The following is a 9593-nucleotide window of genomic DNA, read 5'->3' as shown; positions in this document are numbered from 1 at the left end:
AATTTGCTTTCCGTTCCAGAAGTAATCTTTCTCAGCAATCTTAATTCACTGCTTATTTTTCTGCATTCTACTGGAATTTCTTTGCTACCTCATCTCCAATTTGTTAGCTGTTCTCGCTAAAATAATTGAATGTATTTATTCACATCCAGAAATTTGTGAGGAGGTTGGACATATAGCTTAAATTCTAACGGGAAATGAACACCTTCTGAGAACTTATCGCCAAATAACTCACAGCGCATTTTAAAGAGACAAGGCAGTGTCTCACTATTCAGATGATCCACGAGCGGGGACTTTCCTCTGTATGAAGATTCGAATTTTTTTTATATTCTCTTTAGCTGTTATCAAAGAGTTGTGATTTCCTTAGGCTCCTCTTGAACTGAAGACGGGTGAATTTGAAGTTCTATTCATTTATTAAAAGTAATACTAAAGCTTTTTTAACATAAATTCAATCTAAATACTTTTTCCCCTGTGCTCTATTGTTACAAACAAACGCAATTACCAAACCCATTTAAATAGCATTGATTACACAAAGAAAGGGAAATATTAAAGCTTTACAAGGAAAGTTTTTTTGCCTTTTAATTTACCAACAAATTCTTTTATACCGTTTCCAAAGATAAGGAAAGCTTTCGTCTTCCATATCGAATAATTTTGCTCAGTAGGTACGAACGATTTAAAATAGAATAAACGAATTCAGCTTCCCTCAAAAAATTAATTGTAATGAATGCAGTCGGAGATTTGTTACTCTGGTGTGTATCACGAAACGAAGAATGAAAGCTTTGGTTTTCGCAAGTAAAACAATTTCTTAGTTAATTTTTCATTAGTTTGTCGATGCATTTTATTCAGAATCTTAACGCTCTAACATCATAATAAATCGCGCCCAAAGTTGAAGTTTAGAGTTCTATTAATTCGTTGGTTGTTTTATCGATATCTAATTTTGTTTGAGTCCTTTACTTCTGTTAGCTGTTATTGCTGAAATACTAAATTCCTTTATTCAGGTTTAGAAATTTGAGTCTCCTTTTTGGAAAGGTATACGGCAAACTCTGGCGGGAAATTAATGAATACCTTCTAAGATATTATCGCGAAATAAATCATTAGGCTTGTAAACAACACTCTGAAAAATAAAGAAATTTCAGTGGGACTTACTTCTGGATGGAGAATTCGAATTTCTTCAATTTCCGAGACAGTTGCCACGCGGTAGTCTCTCGTTCAACTGAAAAGCGGTAACTGACGAAAGCTTATATTCTCAGTTCTATTCATTATGTACCCGTTAATACGCATCAATTCGAAAATACATTTTCAACCTGAACAGCGTTCCTTCAGGCGCTTCGTTTTTACAAAAGAACACAATCTAAAGTAATAATGCCCATTGCCAATTACTCAATGTAATTAAATCGTGCAAAGATCTGTCACTCATCAAACGCCTCCACAACACGTTGGCAATTAAGAAAAGTCTGAAATCTATTCAGACCGATGGTTTGATTTAAGATGTTATTTTATATTTAAGTCTTGCAATGCCAAAAAACCAAAACCAAACCGAAAAACAAATCACACAGATAGACAGAAGAAGGAAAGAAAAAAATATCAGTGGAAACAGTAGTCAAATCTAACTTCAACCAAATCTATAGGAACCGTCGAAGCCACTAGCAATCAAAATACTATCTATTTACATTTGCTTACTTATACTAGGAAAATAGGATTCTGGTGTGTGCTGAGAAGAACCTTTCTTTGTTCAAGAATAGTTTATTGTAATGTGATAAGGAACAGTAACTAGAATACATATTACAAAAGAAAATGATTATAAACAAATGGGGAAAAACGTTAACAGTATGTACAGTGTCAGTTTTATTCCCTCATTAATTAGTGGTTTTCAGTGTTACTGCTATTTTAGATTTTTTTTGTATCGGAGTTACAAAGTTTACGAGCCGAAAAATTTCCTTTCCGTTCCAGAAGTAATCTTCTTCAGCAATCTTAATTCACTGCTTATTTTTCTGCATTCTATTGGAATTTCTTTGCCACCTCATCTCCAATTTGTTAGCTGTTCTCGCTAAAATAATTGAATGTATTTATTCACATCCAGAAATTTGTGAGGAGGTTGGACATATAGCTTAAATTCTAACGGGAAATGAACACCTTCTGAGAACTTATCGCCAAATAACTCACAGCGCATTTTAAAGAGACAAGGCAGTGTCTCACTATTCAGATAATCCACGAGCGGGGACTTTCCTCTGTATGAAGATTCGAATTTTTTTTCATATTTTCTTTAGCTGTTATCAAAGAGTTGTGATTTCCTTAGGCTCCTCTTGAACTGAAGACGGGTGAATTTGAAGTTCTATTCATTTATTAAAAGTAAATAGTCAAAGCTTTTGGAACATAAATTCAATCTCAATACGTTTTCCCCTGCACTCTATTGTTACAAACAAAACCAATTACCAAACCTATTTAAGCAACATTGATTACACAAAGAAAAGGAATATTCAAGCTTTACAAACAAACTTTTATGCCTTTTAATTTACCAAAAAATTCTTTTATACCGTTTCCAAAGACAAGGAAAGTTTTCGTCTTCCATATCGAATAAGTTTACTCAGTAGCTACGCACGATTTAAAATAGAATAAACGAATTCAGCTTCCCTCAAAAATTAATTGTAAAGAATGCAGTCGGAGATTTGTTACTCTGGTGTGTATATCGAAACAGAGAAAGAAACATTTGTTTTTCGCAAGTAAAACAATTTCTTAGTTAATTTTTTATTAGTTTGCCGATGCATTTTATTCAGAATCTTAACGCTCTAACATCATAAAAAATCGCGCCCAAAGTTAAAGTCTAGAGTTCTATTAATTCGTTGGTTGTTTTTTCGATATCTATTTTGTTTAAGTCCTTTACTTCTGCTAGCTGTTATTGCTAAAATACTAAAGTTCCTTTATTCAGGTTTAAAGCTGAGTCTCGTTTTTGAAAAGGTATACGGTAAACTCTGGCGGATATTAATGAAAACCTTCTACAATATTATCGCGAAATAAATCATTAGGCTTGTAAACAACACTCTGAAAAATAAAGAAATTTAACTGGGACTTACTTCTCGATGGAGAATTCAAGTTTCTTCAATTTCCGAGACAGGTGCGACACTGTAGTCTCTCGTTGAACTGAAAAGCGGTAACTGACGAAAGCTTATATTCCTCTATTCATTATGTACCCATTGACACGCATCAATTCGAAAATACGTTTTCAATCTGAACAGCGTTCCTTCAGGCGCTTCATTTTCACAAAAGAACACAATCTAAAGTAATAATACCATTGCCAATTACGCAATGTAATTAAATCGTGCAAAGATCTGTCACTCATCAAACGCCTCCACGACACGTTGGCAATTAAGGAAAGTCTTAAAACTATTCAGACTGATGATTTGATTTAAGATGTTATTTTATATTTAAGTCTTGCAATGCCAAAAAAGCAAAACCAAACGAAGCAACATATCCCACAGAGAAACAAATTTTTTTTTATGAGGATTACAAGGTTTTGGAGACGAAAAAAATTGCTTTCCGTTCCAGAAGTATACTTTTTCAACAATCTTAGCTCACTTCTTATTTTTCCGCATTCTACTGAAATTTCTTTGCGACTTCTTCTTCAATTTGTTAGCTGTTCTCGCTAAAATAATTGAATGTATTTAATGTTCACATCTAGAAATTTGTGAACTTGTTGGACATATAGGTTAAATTCGTACGGGAAATGAACACCTTCTGAGAACGTATCGCCAAATAACTCCCTGCGCATTTTAAAGAGACAAAGCAGTGTCTCACTATTTAGATAATCCACGAGCTGGGACTTTCCTCTGCATGAAGATTTGAATTTTTTTGATATTCTCTTCAGCTTTAATGAGAGCTGTGATTTCCTTTGGCTGATCTTGAACTGTCTCAAGACGGGTGAATTTAAAGTTCTATTGATTTATTAAAAGTAATAGTCAAAGCTTTTGTAACATAAATTCAATCTAAATACGTTTTCCTCTGTGCTCTAATGTTACAAACAAACGCAATTACCAAACCTTTTTAAATAGCATTGATTACACAAAGAAAGGGAAATATTAAAGCTTTACAAGGAAAGTTTTTTGCCTTTTAATTTACCAACAAATTCTTTTTTATACCGTTTCCAAAGACAAGGCAAGCTTTCGTCTTCCATATCGAATAATTATTGCTTAATAGCTACGCACGATTTAGAATAGAATAAACGAATTCAGCTTCCCTCAAAAAAATTAATTGTAAAGAATGCAGTCAGGATTTGTTACTCTGGTGTGTATTACGAAACAGAGAATGAAAGCTTTGTTTTTCGCAAGTAAAACAATTTCTTAGTTAATTTTTCATTAGTTTGCCGATGCATTTTATTCAGAATCTTAACGCGCTAACATCATAAAAAAATCGCGCCCAAAGTTGAGGTTTAGAGTTCTATTAATTCGTTGGTTGTTTGTTCGATATCTATTTTGTTTGAGTCCTTTACTTCTGTTAGCTGTTATTGCTAAAATACTAAAATTCCTTAATTCAGGTTTAAAATTTGAGTCTCGTTTTTCTAAAGGTATACGGCAAACTCTGGCGGGAAATTGATGAATATCTTCTAAGATATCATCGACAAATTAATCATTAGGCTTGTAAACAACACTCTGAAAAATAAAGAAATTTCAGTGGGACTTACTTCTCGATGGAGAATTCGAGTTTCTTCAATTTCCGAGACAGTTGCGACACTGTAGTCTCTCGTTGAACTGAAAAGCGGTAACTGACGAAAGCTTATATTCTTCTATTCATTATGTACCCGTTGACACGCATCAATTCGAAAATACATTTTCAATCTGAACAGCGTTCCTTCAGGCGCTTCATTTTTACAAAAGAGCACAATCTAAAGTAATAATACCATTGCCAATTACGCAATGTAATTAAATTGTGCAAAGATCTGTCACTCATCAAACGCCTCCACGACACGTTGGCAATTAAGGAAAGTCTGAAATCTACTCAGACTGATGATTTGATGTAAGATGTTATTTTATATTTAAGTCTTACAATGCCAAATAAGCAAAACCAAACGAAGCAACATATCACACAGAGAGACAATTTTTTTTATGAGGATTACAAGGTTTTGGAGACTAAAAAAATTGCTTTCCGTTCCAGAAGTATACTTTTTCAACAATCTTAGCTCACTTCTTATTTTTCCGCATTCTACTGAAATTTCTTTGCGACTTCTTCTTCAATTTGTTAGCTGTTCTCGCTAAAATAATTGAATGTATTTAATATTCACATCTAGAAATTTGTGAACTTGTTGGACATATAGGTTAAAATGAACACCTTCTGAGAACGTATCGCCAAATATTTTAAAGAGACAAAGCAGTGTCTCACTATTTAGATAATCCACGAGCTGGGACTTTCCTCTGCATGAAGATTTGAATTTTTTTGATATTCTCTTCAGCATTTATGAGAGCTGTGATTTCCTTAGGCTGATCTTGAACTGTCTCAAGACGGGTGAACTTAAAGTTCTATTGATTTATTAAAAGTAATAGTCAAAGCTTTTGTAACATAAATTCAATCTAAATACGTTTTCCCCTGTGCTCTATTGTTACAAACAAACGCAATTACCAAACCGTTTTAAATAGCAGTGATTACACAAAGAAAGGGAAATATTAAAGCTTTACAAGGAAAGTTTTTTGCCTTTTAATTTACCAACAATTTTTTTTATACCGTTTCCAAAGACAAGGAAAGCTTTCGTCTTCCATATCGAAAATTTTTTCTCAGTAGCTACGCACGATTGAAAGTAGAATAAACGAATTCAGCTTCCCTCAAAATATTAATTGTATAGAATGCAGTCGGAGAGTTGTTACTGTGGTGTGTATTACCAAACAGAGAATGGAAGCTTTGTTTTTCGCAAGTAAAACAATTTCTTAGTTAATTTGACATTAATTTGCCGATGCATTTTTATTCAAAATCTCCACGTTCTACCATCATAATAAATCGCGCCCAAAGTTGAAGTTTAGAGTTCTATTAATTCGTTGGTTGTTTGTTTGATATCTGATTTTGTTTGAGTCCTTTACTTCTGTTAGCTGTTATTGCTAAAATACTAAAATTCCTTTATTCAGGTTTAAAATTTGAGTCTCGTTTTTGGAAAGGTAAACGGCAAACTCTGGCGGGAAATTAATGAATACCTTCTAAGACATTATCGCCAAATAAATCATTAGGCTTGTAAACAATACTCTGAAAAATAAAGAAATTTAACTGGGACTTACTTCTGGATGGAGAATTCGAGTTTCTTCAATTTCCGAGACAGTTGTGACGCGTTAGTCTCTTGTTGTACTGAAAAGCGGTAACTGACGAAAGCTTATATTCTTCTATTCATTATGTACCTGTTGATACGCATCAATTCGAAAATACATTTTTAATCTGAACAGCGTTCCTTCAGGCGCTTCATTTTTACAAAAGAACACAAACTCAAGTAATAATTCCCGGCCAATTACGCAATGTAATTAAATCGTGCAAAGATGTGTCACTCATCAAACGCCTCCACAACAGGTTGGCAATTAAGAAAAGTCTGAAATCTATTCAGACTGAAAGTTTGATTTAAGATGTTACTTTATATTTAAGTCTTGCAATGCCAAAAAAGCAAAACCAAAACAAGAAACAAATCACACAAATAGACAGAAGAACGAAAAAAGCAAATATCAGGGGAAACAGTACTCCAATCCTATTTCTACCAAATCTGTGGGAACTGTGGAAGCCACTAACAATCAAAATACTATCTATTTCAATTCACTTATTTATCCTAGGAAAATATGAGTCTGCTGTTTGCTGCATAGAAACTTTTTTCAAGAACAGTATATTGTAATGCAATATGCAGTAACTAGCATACACATTAGAAAATAAAATAGTTACACACAAATAGGGAAAAATATTTGTAGTGTATTCAGTGGTTTTTAGTGTTACAGGTAAATAAGAATTTATTCTATGAGGTTTACCATGTTCACGCTTAACATGCTCAGCATGTTAAACGTTAACATGAGGTTCCGTTTAATATGTTCACATGCATGTTCACGTTCACGTTTAACATGAGGTTTAACATGTTCAATTTCCTTTCCGTTCTAGAAGAAATAAATTTACTTGGTTTGTAAGAGAATCAGTTAAAAGAGGATATGCGAGCTCAGCTTGCCGTAAAAATTATATAACAGTTGAAACGCAGAGAAGGAAATTATATTCTGCGCGCGGGACGTTTATTTCGCGAAATTGTTCACCATGATGGTGCATTTTCACCGCCAATCTCTGCTCTGCCGTATTATGATCGGTCACGCCACAAATTTACACGTTCTTAGCAATCTAAATTTACTCCTTATTTTCCCGCTTTCTACTAACATTTCTTTGCCACCTCATCTCCAATTCTTTAGCTGTGGTCGCTAAAATAATTGAATGTATTTATTCCCCTCCAGAAATTTGTGAGGTTTTTGGACAGCTAGCCTTAATTCTAACGGGAAATGAATACCTTCTGAGAACTTATCTCGAAATAACTCACTGCGGATGCGCATTTCAAAAAGGCAAAGCAGTGTCGCACCATTCTGATACTCCACAAGCTGGGATTTCCCCTGTATAAACATTCGAATTTCTTTCATATTCTCTTCAGCTTTCATGAGAGTTGCGATTTTTTTAGGCTCCTCTTGAACTGAAAACAGGTGAACTTGAAGTTCTATTCATTTTCAAAGGTAATATTCTAAGTTTCTATAGCAGAAATTCAATCTCAAAACGGTTTCTCCTGCGCTCTATTATTACAAACAAACGCAATAACCAAAACCTGTTTAAATAGCATTGATTACACAAAGAAAGGGAAATATTAAAGCTTTAAAAGCCCAGTTTTATGCCTTTTAATTTACCAACAAATTCTTTTATACCATTTCCAAAGAAAAGGAAAGCTTACGTCTTCCACATCGAATAATTTTGCCCAGTAGCTATGCACGATTTAAAATAGAATAAACGAATTCAGCTTCCCTCAAAAATTAATTGTAAAGCATGTAGCCGAAGGTTTGTTACTCTGGTGTGTATTACAAAACAGAGAATGTAAGCTTTGTGTTTCGCAAGTAAAACAATTTTTAGTTAATTTTTACTAGTTTGCCGATGCATTTTCATTCAGAATATCCACGCTTTACCGTCATATTAAATCGCGCCAAAAGTTGAACCTTGGAGTTCTATAAGTTGGCTGGTTGCAATTGGATATCCTATTTTGTTTGAGTCCTTTACTTCTAAATTGTCTCCAATTGTTAGCTGCTTTCGCTAAAGTACTAAAATTCCTTTATTTAGGTTTATAAATTTGTGACTGGTTTTTTGACAGGTACAATAAACTCTAAGGCCGCTGGGGAAATAATGAATACCTTGAAAGACATAATCACCAAAAAAAAAATCATTAGGCTTGTAAACAATACTTTACAAAATCAAGAAATTTAACTGGGACTTACTTCTAAATGAAGAATTCAAGTTTCTTCAATATTCGTTTTACTTTCCGAGAGAGTTGTGACGCTGTAATCTCTCGTTGAATTGAAAAGCGGTAACTGACGAAGAGTTATATTGTTCTATACATTATGTGCTCGTTGCTAGGCATCAGTTCGAAAATACAATTTCAATCTTAAAAGCGTTCGTTCAGGCGCTTTATTTTCACCAAAGAACACAAGCTGAAGTAATAATGCCCATCGCCAATTACTCGATGTAATAACAACATTTACGTTATTAAATTGTGCAAAGATCTGTCACTGCACAACACGTTAGCGAGAAAAGGTTTAATCTATTCAGACTGATGAGTTGATTTTAAATTTTATTTGATATTTTAGTCTTGCAATGTCAAAAAAACAAATACAGAACAAGAAAAAAATTATGCGGAAGAAAGAAGAAAGAAAGAAAAAATATAAGGGGAAACAGAACTCAAGTGTAACTTCAACCAAATAAATGTGAACCTTCGAAGACATTAAGAATCAAGATACTATCTATTTCATTTGGCGTATTTATTCTAGGAAAATGGGAGTCTGCTGTGTGCTGAATAGAAACTTTTTTCAAGAACAGCATATTGTAATGTCATATGCAGTAACTAGAGTACACATTAGGATAGAAAAAAATATTCTACACAAACAGTGACAAAAATAGTAGTGTATACTGTGTCAGTTTTACTTACTCAATGATTAAAGTGGCTTTCAGTGGTACAGGTAAGTAAGAAAATTTTCTATGAGGTTTACAACGTACACGAAACGAAAAGTTTGACTTGATTTCAAGTCAACGAGAAACCATGTAACCTATTTGATTAATAAGGCTAGACGGGACTTCTATTCTGAGTTTATGGTTGAAAACGGTGCTGAGCAAAGGAAGCTGTTCAATGCTGCGAAAAAGCTTCTGGGTACTGAAGGATGAACCTTGTTTGCCGAGCACCTTGACAAGACCATAATGGGGAACGACATCGGTAGGTATTTTGTTAGAAAGTAGGAGAACATTCGCAATGAAATTGATGCTACACCTGTCAGTCAGTCTGATCGCGATCTCGTACCTCCTGACAAACCTGTGGTGGACGCGAATGTAACATTGCAATCCTTCCGTAATCTATCTACAAT

General features: G+C 33.9%; 1 long non-coding RNA gene across 1 annotated transcript in view; it reads left to right on the top strand.

Moving 5' to 3' along the window:
• Nucleotides 1–9593, top strand: part of LOC146458772 (uncharacterized) — a 54431-nt gene that overhangs the window by 31066 nt on the left and 13772 nt on the right. The window lies entirely within an intron of this gene.

Source organism: Pavona decussata, unplaced genomic scaffold, assembly GCF_977016875.1.
Source record: "Pavona decussata unplaced genomic scaffold, jaPavDecu1.1 SCAFFOLD_228, whole genome shotgun sequence".
NCBI classification, from domain to species: Eukaryota; Metazoa; Cnidaria; class Anthozoa; order Scleractinia; family Agariciidae; genus Pavona; species Pavona decussata.
This window is presented reverse-complemented; position numbering and strand designations above follow the sequence as displayed.